The sequence below is a fragment of the Malania oleifera genome, chromosome 2, assembly GCF_029873635.1.
Source record: "Malania oleifera isolate guangnan ecotype guangnan chromosome 2, ASM2987363v1, whole genome shotgun sequence".
Taxonomy (NCBI): domain Eukaryota; kingdom Viridiplantae; phylum Streptophyta; class Magnoliopsida; order Santalales; family Ximeniaceae; genus Malania; species Malania oleifera.
This window is the reverse complement of record NC_080418.1, coordinates 50,324,175-50,337,802: the sequence shown is the minus strand read 5'-3', so window position 1 is coordinate 50,337,802 and position 13,628 is coordinate 50,324,175. Positions and strand designations below refer to the sequence as shown.

Genomic DNA, 13,628 nt, shown 5'->3' with positions numbered 1-13,628 from the left:
GCAAGAATGCTTGTGCTACGAGATGCACCCATTGTAGAGGGTAGTCAGCCGATGACGAATGACGAGATCTGAACTCAAGTGCTTGGGCAATGATCAGGTGGCTGGTTGAATGGTCTTGGGAGTGGATACGTCACCCCAACACCATCATCTTCTTTCAGCGTGGCGTCTCGTGCTGATATTGACTGAAAGCATCGAGCCACCGAGGCTCGAGAGGAAGCGATGGTTATCCGGGTGCAAATGGTGGAAGTGGAGAACCAACAATTGCAAGAAAAGATCTTGAACTTGGAAGCAGAGATGCAAGCCATCAAGAATTAGAAAGTGCATATGGACAAATGATGCGCCAATCCCGTCCAGATGATGCGGGTGACTCCTCCCATTAGAAGGTATGTCAAAGCTAGTGACAAGTATTTCAAATAGAAAATGCATAAGGATTTCAATTAGAATAAATACTTTATCCTTTTTTTTTACTTTCAAAATACATCAATAGATATTTAATAATTATTGGTATAATGTTATGGTCTGCCTGTCTAATCAAAGACCTAATTAGAGTGACTTTCACTTTTGTGCATGATCCACATATGATAGCATCTCTAGGGTAGTTTTGTTACCAAATGTAATAGTCTCAAGCCATATTTTGATGAGTTATTATCGATTCTTTGATGGACGGATGATGATCTGTTGAATATATGTGACAGTTTTCAGTTTTCATGGTTGGACATATTTGAATATCCTTTCGTAAATTGTGATTTATAGGTTAATTTTCGAAACTCAGAGATGGAATAAGACTAGTTTTCTTTATTTTGTTGATTCTTGAATGTGAGTTCACTTATTGAAACTTTATGGTTATATTTTTGTGATTTTAAATTAAGTATAAATGTCGTTTTTGTTTGCTCACACATCTCCTCTTTTGGGTTGTGTTGTGCATTCGTTTATTACGCATTGTTAGAAAAAACTAGGTGGTTCTGTTATGACCAAGAAGAAAGGTATCAGAATACATTAGGGAGTTTTTTCTTTTCTTGTTATCTTTAATTGTTCAAGAGTGCTATTTAAGGGGTTGATTCTCTCAAAGTTTTCTTTAGTTTCTTAATTTGAACATTTATATTTTCATCTGCTTTATGATTTTGCAGCTTCAATGTTGTGATTAGATTGGGAATTTTGGCTAAGTGGTGACACCCATTATTTGGGTTTTGAAAATTTGGATCCAATGAGGATGTTGGGAATTTTGGCTAAGTAGTGACACCCATTTTTTGGGTTTTGAAAATTTGGATCGAACGAGGATGAGTCAACTACATGAGAAAAATTTTGGTGGACTATAAAATCATGGGAATACACATAAGCATATACTGAAATTAAACGGTCTTTATGAACTCAACCATGGTGAATAGCTCACTAGCTTGGTTAGGTAAAAAGCAAATGATCGATTTCATGCGTAATTTTGAAGTTCATTTTATAATAATCATAAATAAAAGACTTGAACTAGGCAAAGCTTGGTTTGTTTTGCCTTTTAAGTAGTTTATTTGGCTCATTTATTGGTCTGCTCGTTGATTCGTTGGGTGTTTCTTTTGCTCATTTATTCTTTGTCCTACTTTCTAAGGGTGTGTTCGGAAGTATGGATTTTAGGTATTGAATTTAGATTTTGTGGATTTAGTCGAAATGTTATACAAGTTAATAAGTGTTTTACTCTTTACTTGCACAAATCCAAATTCAAAATTTGAACTCAAAGCTCCCAAACACAAAATAAGCTATTTTTCAATAACTTGAAGGACTCAGCTTGAATAGAGTGCATTAAATTTTTTTTTTTTAAGTTACATTAACGAGTGTTCCAGGAATGATTGTACAGTTCATTTAACAAATGGGATGAATTTAAACAAAATCAAAGCACAGTTACCTTTTTTTCCCAGGGGAGTCCAATGGGCCAACTCTGGGATGCTTCCATGAGCATAAGAAATGTGATCTCCTTCCAACCCCTTAAGGTTTCCGTCCCTGGGTGTCAATTGCTATACTCAGATGCCTGATCTTTGGGCCAGGTGAGTGAGTTCCTTGTTTCTTTCAGCCCTTTGTTCCATTTGGTGGTTCTGTCGCCTTGCCTGCCCAAAAAAAAAAAGAAAAGGAAAAGACAGCTTGATAAAAGTGATTTTTTTAATGTACATATATGAGTAATTCCGAGCTTGACTATAAAGTTTATTTAACAAATGGGATGAATTTGGATGATATTGGTCTTGCCTCATTAACGCTAAGTTTAGCTAACCAAAAAAAATCATGTTCAAGCTTGTTAAATGTGTCAAGGTAATTTGTAAAAGTTCAATTAAGCTTTGAACACTGTTCTGTTCATTTGGAAGTAGCTACGGTAGTGTAGGGTCATGGCAAAAGAGGCCCCTGCAGACAATAGTTTAGGACTGCAGATGCACCCAAGGAAACCCTCATCCCTTTTATGGCTTCCATGATAGCATTAATAACATGCGTAGAAGTCTCAAATATGTTTGGTCATACATAATTCAACAAGTGTACTAAAGCATCCTCACAACCTAAACAAGCCACTCCCGAAGCCATTTGCTTGACAGCTGGGAAGTAGTTTGCCTATGTACCAAATCTCTATCCATGAGAGCATCCTCAAGTAGTGGAGTGACTGCATAAATATAATCTTTACATATTTCACCAATGTACTAAAAAAGAAAAGAGAGTGATTTTAAAACACCATTCTGTACATTGAGTTCTGGTACACGATACTCATTCATTAATGTTGGTAGTACTGTAAAAGGAGAACATGTTTCTGCAACTACTGCAATTGCCACAGTAGTACACACACGGTTCTGACGCTCCTGCACTTTAAGATTGTTCAATAATATTGCCAGGACATCTTGTGGTCCAATGGCTTTTGCAATGTATCCAAACGTGTTGACAGTTGCTCGCCGGATACCTTTTTTATGGGCTTTAAGCATCTCAAGAAGCTCAAAACAATTTACTCCAAAGAGGGAATGCCATAGATGGGTTGATTCCTAAAACTTTGTAACCTCAAGCTTGCCAAAATAACTGAGAGTTGTATATTAAATATTAAAAATATTTTGAACTTTGTATTGTTATGGCTATTTCTTGTCATGATTTACTTAATCAATTAAATTTAATATTTCATGAGTGGTAAACAAGTAGTTTATAAGTTATATTTCATGTTTCAAAATAAGATAGGTCATGAAATATGTTAATGGTTATTTAGTCTTTTAGAATTATTATTAATTGTTATAGTTTGGTTCGTAACAAGTGTAAGTTAGAGAGAGAGACCTATTTTTGAGTTTAGATCTCCCCTTTTACCCAATTATTCAACATGGTATTATAGCATGATTCTGAAACCTAAACCCTATGTGTTAACAACATCAAAACTGAAACCTAAAACCCAAAATTCGCTGCCTGTCTATCAGTATAGAAGATTTTTCAGCGATATTATAACCCTATAAAACAGCCAACAGCAGCAGGAAGTCAGACCAGTCGCTAGTTTTCTGGTTGACACTGTCAGTTCAAGAACATCAAACCCACTATAGATTTGTCAAGATCAACACCATAGTCACCCTCAGACACTGCCGGTCTGCCCCCACTGAAATCCCACCTTTAGGCAGTTTCTCATGGAACCTCACATGCTGGACGAAGGCTGCCAAAGCCGACTGCATGCGCCGGCGCATGAAGCCACTCTCAGACATGGTTTTGACCTGAAATGATTCAGCAGTGATCCAATCCCTCTATTAACATGTTATTGGAGTTTTTCGTGATGTTTTTTGCCCAAAGGTCTCACCTTTTTTAATTGCTCATCTACGAGACCCAAGGAATGGTTCTTTGATGCTTCGTGAAGCAGTTTATCAATGGTTATTGAGTTTATTGGGTCTGAAATAGTGGGATTTGCTGTGTTTTTTATTTAATGTTCTAATTCATTCCATATATCAAAATATCAAGCTGTTCGACATGTGTATTGCTCGAAGATCTAATCTTTGTTGTGGCCATGCAGTCATGGTAATTTCTTAGTTGTGATTCGGTGTTAGTAACAGTCATTGGAGACTCTCTTGGAGCAGTGGCAGTGCTCAGAAGCTGCTTTTTGTGAGCCAGTGGCAGTGCTCATAAGCTGTTTTTTGTGAGCCATGGTAATTTCAGTGATTAACTTCTCCAATTGATCCAATTTTGTGAGTTGTTTTCTTGGGGTTGTGTTTGAGTTTCTGGGTGCTATGGCAGTCTTGTACTAATTTATTTGTGACTTGTTCATGGTTCCGATTGTTCTAGCACTTAATTTCATGATTTATTTGTGAAGCCACTTTGTGGCAGCTTTAATCATGGTCGTAGCTCTTTTACTGATTATTTCTTCGTTGGATCTTATGTTTCATTAGTTGGGGATTGAGACTGGTGGTGTTTTACAATTTGGGTTGTGGTGTAAATCATAGAATTAGCTGGAACTAGAAAGATCCCTGCTATTCCTATTGGGGATGAATTAAATGGAAAATGTACCTGGTAGATTACAAGAAAACCACAAAGAAATATGTTTTCACAGCAACAAATGAAATCTTGTTACTTCCATGTGTTTTGTGACTTCCCCTTACCCCTATTAGTGCTTTAGGTCATATGTATCCATTGATTGCATGTATCATTTGTCCCATAGTGGCTGCATTTGGATCTACCATCTAGCACACCAGGTTTCCAAACCTTAACTATCTAGTAACATAAACTTTGTCATCCTGTCCTTTGACAAGGTAATTTAGGTGAAATGCTAGTCTTTGTGCTAAAAAGAAGTGCATCTCTTCCAATATTACCTTGCTTGCTCATTGATAGCAATTCCTTTTGTCATATATCCTTATTATAATGTCACAAGTTCCTTTTGTAGCACATCTTTGTTTATGGGTCAACCGATCTTGGAAGGTCAGTTCTGGTGTGGGTTCAAACCATACTTGAATAAATTATGTTGATGGTTTTAACTAACAGTAGCAGATTGCATTATTAGCATAATGGAACGATTATGGGTGTAGCAGAAATTAGGAGTGATGGATGTTACATAGGGGGGAGATGGTGTAACATATGTGAATATTTTTCAATCATGTACTACTTTTCCTGCATTGGTATATGTACATATTTTAAGCCCTTAGCTTGTATTAGGATTTTTAATGTATTTTGGATCCTTCAGTATAACTTACTGAAATTGTTTAGTAAGCATAATAATTTTCACATTAGATTTAAAGAAAGTGCTATTAAAAATGATCGTTATTTCACTTTTTATTAATCATACACCTGATAAATAAATTCATGATAGAAAATATCTTAGCTTGTAGTATAAATATATGCTATTACTTTATTAGGCACAGAAAACATCATAATAAACTAAACAAGTTACATCATTTTATTAGTTAAAAGTAATAAAAAATTAAAATCTTTAGAGAAACAAGTTATATTGGCCTCTGTTCCAGGTCAGGGTGGATACAAATTTTTACCACTTGAAGCAGTTTCTCCAGTTCATCCTCTTTGATAGACTTCAAGGTTGGATCCACCATTTCTCTTGAGGGTTTATTCCCATTCAGATAGTCACATGCCCAGTCTGTGAGAGAGCCACTTCCTACTGAGTAGGCTAGCCTTCCCGTCACCATCTCCAATAAAATTACCCCAAATCTGTAGATGTTGCCTTCTGGATCTGCTGTTGGCGTATCTAAGAGCTCTGTGGCAGCTGATCCTATCTTGGCTGTAGTTACCTTATTCCAGAAACTGAAGTCTGAAACTTTGGCTCCATAGTCCTCAGTCAGATATACAGAGGAAGATTAGAGGTTCCTATGAAATATGGGTGGGGTGAGCTGATGCATATAATCGAGGCAGTATGCTGTGCCCATAGCTATACGCAGCCTCATTGCCCAGTCCAGGTGCTCTGCTTCTTTTATTGCTGAAAGCCCATAATGCAACTTCAATCAAACAATGCTGAACTTCCAAATGAAGTTTGGCTACCATTGAACTTTTTAGGAGATGTTTAGGATGTTTCTTTATAAAAAGGAAAGTGTGACTCATGAGTGAAATGGTTATTTAATTGGGTCAAGAGCCTAAATATGTTTCTCCCCCTCGAAACTCAATAAAGTTCAAGGCATCCTCTATTTTCTTCTTCATTTCAATCTTCGATCCATTAGGGGACCCCACTTCAGGGACGATATCAAGGGTTGTTGGAAAGAGGGGCTTGTTCATGGGTGGAAGGGCTTTAAAGTGATGAAAAAAAATTGAACTTTGTTAAATCAGTATTTATGCTACTGTGGCTTTGATATCAAGTTTGTAGCCCCGAATGGGATACAATCACTTTAGAGAATTTAGAACAGAGTGGATGCACACAGTAAATGGGGAGGTGTATTAGAATAAAAGAAATGGAAGAGATGGCTTGACCATTTGCCCCTATAGGGTATTTACAGAATCTTGTGGACTCCAAGCTACATAACAAAAGTGTCAATGCCTTTACAACTACCAAGAAAAAGAAAAAACAAAATGCCTTACAACTACACAGAATACTTTTGATATAGACTACAAATCATGCTTTTGGTATTTCGCACAACATCATTTACCAATTCTTACACACCAATTACCTACTTCTCGTACTGTTTAGCACACCATCACATAACGCATGCTTGCATTCACTTTTTACTTCCCCTTGGCTTGTTGGTCATAATTTCTTACACACCAATTACCTACTTCTCGTACTGTACTGTTTAGCACAGCATCGCATAATGCATGCTTGCATTCACTTTTTACTTCCCCTTTGTTGAAAGAGGGGCTTGTTGGTCATAATTTGTTGGTTCATTGTCAGTTGAGCTATCATTCACATAGATCTTTACTCCTGGAACATAATTTGTGGGCCTTGAGTAGATTTGATGATTAGGTTCCAAGAGTTGAAAAAATCATCAAAGCACTTGATCACTTGGATGTAATCCATTGGATAGAATTCATTATCGTAGTGAAATGTTTCAGGATAAAAAAGAGCTGAAAGTGACTTTGGCAAGTTGTATGCCATGGATGAGGGACATCAAGATCCTTGTATGATGAAGAGTTTGAGAATCTTTCTAGTTGCAGGGAGCATTAATGCGATATTGAAATTCATACTATCAAGATATAGTAATCATATTCCTTCTTTAAAATTAATTTACTAGGGACTGGAAAGTGATTTAAGGCATATTTGAAACCACCTTCTCCAAGGTTATCCCCAGAAGGGTTACCTCCAAAGTAATTCATTTTAATAGCATGCGGTAATTTTTTTTTTTTCTTTCTTGAGATCTAATATTTAGCTGTTTTTGCAGAGTAACTAAGGAATGAACCTGTTTTGAATATCATTTTAATCAAATAGAGGTCCATCAAATGCCACATGAAAGATAGGCTTCCTTCAGAAATAAAATAGTAATTTTCCGAGGTTTTAGTTCCAGTATATTAAAAAATTGTTAAGCAAAGTGGAAAAGGGAAGGTTTCAGAGTGGTCTCTATTGCTAAAAATTTGGTACATAGGAATGGAATGGAATCAAATTTATCAATCATAGTCTTCATGTTACGTTGAAATTTTAATTCCATAATGTTCCATTCACATTCACATTCCATTTCCGCAAACCAAATGAGATATTAGTGTAGAGCTTTGAAAATCAAGCCATTGATTGATACTTTTTGCTTATAAAAACATAATCAAGAACTTTTTCTTGGAGATGTGGAAGATTAGTTGGTTCAAATATGAAAATAACAAGGAAAATTGGAAGATTGATCGCTTCAAAGATGAACATAATAAAGATTCAGAGATAATCTTCCAATCTCTTAAAAAGGAAATCCGGAGGAAAATTATTTTTACCTTTAATGTGCTACACATCATTGACCCTACTTGAGATTCAGAGCAATTTCTGATTAAATTGTGACATCTTCAGAAAACTAGGCATGTCCATCTCTATAATTGATGGCCCATATGATAAAATAGGAATTTTCTATGCTGATGGTTAATTTATGAGTAGGAGTCTAAATGAAGATGAACGAAGGTATTGTCCTACTTTTTGACTTATTTTTTTATTAGCTTCGAAACCTTAATGAGCATCATCGTTTTACTTTGGACCAATTGTTGAGACTTCAAAAGATATTGATTCACTTGATGCTTGCTCGTTCTTGTTGTAGATTGTCTCAACTTGTGGTCCGGCATTGGCTCAACTTCTTGACTTGGATGGCAATCGAGAGAGCATGAGATGAGATAGTGGGTTTTAAGTTCATCGGAGTCCCCACTAACATATTATTTGCCTATGTGTGGTTAGATCACTTAATTATTCGTTGTGGACTAGGTGGTCAAAGCGAATCTTGGAGAGGCTATTTATATTTGTGATTCCTCATATAATACTGAATTATGTAGTCGTGACTGCTTTTTGAACTTAACCTTTCAAGTTTTATAGTGTTGCTTTGTGCTAGTGTATGCTGCCTAATTTGCATTGTTACTGTATTTTTCATTCTTTGTATTGGTGTGTACTGTCTATATTGAGGGGTGGATTTTCTCATCCTATACAAAGAAAGCTTTGCTGATATTGTTTAGATTCAAATCGCTGCAATCAAACTGATTGTTTACAATCTGATACTCTTACAATGATGTGATTTATTTTTTATGCCTGTATATGTGCTAGGTAGTGATTTATTTTCAAAAACCGTATACTAATTTTTTTAACTTTCTTAATTTGTAGGGTTTGCAACTGTGACAACGTCAGGACGATGTCATGTAGCTCAGATGCAGCTTTTCACTTTTTATTTTTATCCGAACAAATGAAATGTATTTAAATTTGAATTTGTATAATATATTTGTATTTGAAATTGAAATTGAATTTGTATAATATATTTGTATTTAAATTTGAATTAAAATTTAGAATAATTTATGAATTTTATTGCAATTATGGTTTAATGATATGTAATTTAATTACAGATTTTTACAGGAATTAATAATTTGACAAAAAAAATTAAATTCACTATTAATTGTGCAATTTAAGTATTAGTGAGGAATTCAAAATCGTCACTAATACTATGGCTTTAGTGATGGTTTAAAATTGTCACTAAATCCATAAGTGATCTGCAAAGCAATAGTAACGGTTCTATGACCGTTAGTAATAACAGACCAATAGTGACGGTTTTAATATTGTCACTAAAAACGAGTATTAGAGACGGTTCTAAAACTGTCACTAACAATTGAACAATAGTGACGAATTTAAAACCGTCACTAATAATGGAGAATTAGTGATGGTTTTAATTCAGAAATAGTGACGATTTTGAAACTGTCACTAATAATTCGGGAATAGTGACGATTTTGAAACCGTCACTAATACTGTGGTTTTAGTGATTTGGTCAATCTGGTGTACAATTTATAGTGACGGGTGTCATGACGTCCCGGAGCGCGGGTGCCCCGGGGTGGCGAAATAAAAATGTATTTTAAATTTTCAAGAAAAATAAGGAATAACGGAGTCACGACTAACCTTTTAGTGTGGTTAGAACATGTGATTACTACCCCGTTAAGGGTAGAATGGGTCTACATTATCGGAATTAAGGTCGGGAGTTCGGTTACGCGAGGGGAAGGTACGAGCACCCCCTACACGCCCGTTCTTACGAACGGTACCTAGTTAATTTAGAATTATCCCTAAGTTAATCTAATAAGTCTTTAAAATTACTCTTCTAGTGAATTTACCAATACACATGCAAAATGAATAAATAAATACATAAATAAATAAATAATACAAAAATATATATAATATATAAATATATATACATATTCCCTCAGAACTAAGGTACATGAAGCCCGAGAGCTCATACCCTCGCATTAAAATCATGGGGATATACACATGTGAAAATAAATAATAATAAAAATAAATACCCTAATACAAAATATAAATATAAAAAAAATACTTAACACGTTTAATATTAGTAATAGTATTAAAACACAAACAATAATAAGAACACTAAAACAATATAATAACAATGCAATACTATAATAGTAGCATATAATATCATAATAACACCATACTAACAAACCTAATAAAACTATATAATAACATGACAATATAATAATAGTAAATAATACATAATAAAATATCATAGCAATAAAAACCCAAAACTCAAGATAAGTATAAACATGATGCTATGACTAAAAAAAAAACTTAACTCAATATCATAAACACATTAAAGATCCCATTAATAATAATATATGATAGTAATATAAAAACCTGATAATATTATTATAACTATAACCATAATAATTACAATAATAACATACTGTGTGTGTTTAGTGTGTGCAGTGTGTGTGTTTGTGTGCTGTTGTGTGCGTGAGTTAGTGTATGTGCAGTGTGTGTTTTACTATGTGTGTGCAATGTGTGTTTTGCTATGTATGCTGTGTGTGTTTTGCAATGTGTGCTTTGCTCTGTGTGTGTGTTGTGTGTGCAATGTGTGTTTTGTTGTGTGTGCATGTTGTGTGTTGTCTCCTTTAGCGTCTGTCGTGAATGAGAGGGTGTGCGTGAGTTCTCTTTACCTCCAGCGGTCGTCCTGAGATGTGCATGAGAGCTACAGAAAGAAAGAAAAAAAAATTAACTTCTGACAATAATCCAAAAGAGAGAACAAAAATAAACATAAAATAGATTAAAATAGGAAGAGATGAAAGAGAGCAGCGAGAGAAGAGAAATAAGGGCTGAGAGACGAACAGTCTCGCTATGCTGGTATGGAGCAGAGGGTGGCCGGCCATGTGGGTGTGATGGTTTGCGGAGGGAAAGGTGGAGGTTTTGGGTGGTGTCTGCTGCTGTGGAGCCATGGCCGTGAACTGCTATTGTGACTTCGCCGTGGGGCGGAGCCTGGCACTGTGAGGTCGGGGCTGCTGCAGAGGGGAGTATATGTGGTTCAAGAGTTGCAGAGAGGCTTGGCGGAGAGAGGGAGAGAGACAGTGAGGGTGATGGGGGAAAGCAGCAGATGGTGAGTGTGTGAATGGGAGAACAGGAGATGAGAGAATGAGGGTGAGCTGCGTGGAGAGGATCCAAAAGCTTGAAGGTTAGGTTTTTTTTTATTTTCTGTTTTCTATGGTTCTGCCCGTGCGCCCCCTTTTTGGCTAGGAGAAAGAGCCTATAAATAGGCTATCACCCAAACCCTAAACCTATATCAAATAATAATAATAATAATAATAATAATAATAATAATAATAATAATAATAATAGTAATAATAATAAAGTAATAATAATATATAAAAAAGATGATAATAGTATTAATAGTAGTAATAATAATACTGATAGCAAAATAATAATAGTAGTAAAAATAATTATAATAATAATAAAATAATAATAATAAAGTAATCATAATAAAAATAAGGTAATAATAATAATAATAATAATAATAATAATAATAATAATAATAATAATAAATTTTGGCCCTAGGCAGAAATAGGGTGTTTACAATGAGTTTAGGTCTTTAGTGACGGTTTTAATCTGTCACTAATACTCTATTGTTAGTGACGATTTTAGTCCATTACTAATACTTTATTATTAGTGACAGTTTAAAATATTCGTCCCTACTAAGTATTAGTAATGGCGGGTATAGCGACAAATTGAGAACCGTCTCTAATACTCATATAACCATCACTAATACTAATTGTGACGGTTTTCTGAGTATTAGTGATGATTTAAAACCGTCACTAATAACCTTATTTTTTGTAGTGCTTGCTGCTTGTAGTAATGTGTTAGAATTGGTGTATTCCCAAGAAGGGGGGTGAATTGAAATTTTAAACTTTTCTCCTAGGTTGAACTAGATGTTAATACAATATTACAACCTAGGGATATTTCTATGCAGTTCCAAAAATGCCGATAAATATAATATACGAAAATTTAAATCAAGCGCTTCATTCACATAATAACATACACGTGTAGTAACTATAAAATGCGGAAATATAAACAAACATACAATATGTTATTGGGGTTTGGCCAACTGTGCCTACGTCCCCATCTCTAGCTTGCAAGCCTGAGGATTCCACTAATAACTCACTTAAGGGTGGAGCGGCACCGATTACAATCAGGTCAATTACCATAAGGCTAACCTCAACCTTAACCTAGTCAATTAGCGGGGCTGATCTCAACCTATACGTCTTAACAGGATGACGCACCTAGTTTTCTTAACCGGGTCTAAGCCAATACGGGACTATTCCAGGGCTGGTCTCCCTCTTCAGGCCCATGCTTGGAATACAATAGTTTTGCTCAATAAATGAAATGGTACAGTGATTATGCTTTCAAGAAAAGCATATGTGTATCCAACTATGCGCAATTGCATACACCATAATATGATTTAATATGTAAGCTCAGTATGGTCCAATATCTCAACTCTCAAAAAATTTTCTATCGGTGTAATGAGTGTGTGAAAGTGTCAACAAGCAATCGTTGTTTCTCAAGATATTCAATCAATCATGTTTGCACAAAGATGTCAAGTAAGCTTCAAAGATATCAATCAGTAGGATATCTTAACCATGCAAATATTAGATAATGTATATGCTTGGTTTGCAAAATATGTGTAATCTTTGTATTCAACAAGTAATATGTAAGTGAATAACTATTGCACAAAGATTAATATCACAAACACAAATATCTCCTCACAAGTATATCAAATATAAATCACACAAGATATTTGGGTATGTTTTGAAAATAATTTTGCAACCCAAAGACAAATACAAGCTTCCTAAGATATTGCAACACAAATGCAACACTTAAAAGCTTAAGCAAGTCGTCTTAGGATAGGCTTATGAACGAAGCCCCCTAAGAACACTTAGGTTTAGCTCTCAAAAAATTGAATCAATCAAATACAAATGGGAGAGCAAACCTCTGAAGATAAACACTCAATCAACTTACAAAGAGTATGAACAATAGGAGAAGGTAAGTTTGAGTGGTTTTGGAATGAAAATGAGTATTATAGGTTTTTTAGATTTTCAAAAAATTTTCCTTAATCAAATGTGCTAATCTCCCCTATTTTTCCCAAATGAAGGGGTATATATAGACACCCCATGAAATATAACCGTTGGGGACATAGCTGAGATAATTAGAAAAGCTTAATGACATTTTAGCATGTTTAACCCTGTTTAAAATATTTTAACCATGGTAAAAATCAGGAAAACCCGAGAGGTCCGGTCGACCAGAAACCTTTTGGTCGACCGAAGTTCATATGGTTTGGTCGATCAGGACACTTTTGAATTGGAGACTCAGTCGATCGAAATGTATATGCTCAAGGCAATTTTTTATTCTATCGAGGTTCGGTCAACCAGGCCATTTTGAACTGGACGATTCGGTCGATCAGACCGTTGGGATTTCTCTCGAGGACCCTCGGTCGACCAGTTAGTTGGTATTCAATTTTGGCTCGATCGAGTAGGTGGTCAAATTGTTGACCTTAGGAGGTTTTGGTCAACCAGGGGATTTGAACTACAATGGTTCGGTCGACCGAGGCATTTGTTAACCGTTAACCTGGACTTGGGTTCAGTCGACCAGGGCAGAATAAACTACCAAGGTCGGTCGATCGAAAGTGCACAAAGTGTGAGTTTTGGTCCTGTTATGATTCACACAAACCCTATTCATGTGCCTAACATTCACAAGTGCAATGGTGAGTGTCCTAGGGTCATTTTTGGGTCCT

At 35.4% G+C, this 13,628-nt stretch overlaps 1 long non-coding RNA gene and 1 pseudogene across 1 annotated transcript; one reads left to right on the top strand and one right to left on the bottom strand.

Moving 5' to 3' along the window:
* Positions 1-2,358: 2,358 nt before the first annotated feature.
* On the bottom strand, positions 2,359-2,954 carry LOC131148182 (uncharacterized; annotated as a pseudogene).
* A 282-nt stretch (positions 2,955-3,236) lies between these two features.
* Positions 3,237-8,898, top strand: LOC131148702 (uncharacterized). The gene is made up of 2 exons (XR_009135056.1): positions 3,237-4,124; positions 8,684-8,898. It is a non-coding gene; the product is annotated as an uncharacterized LOC131148702 (long non-coding RNA).
* The last annotated feature ends 4,730 nt before the right edge of the window (positions 8,899-13,628 follow it).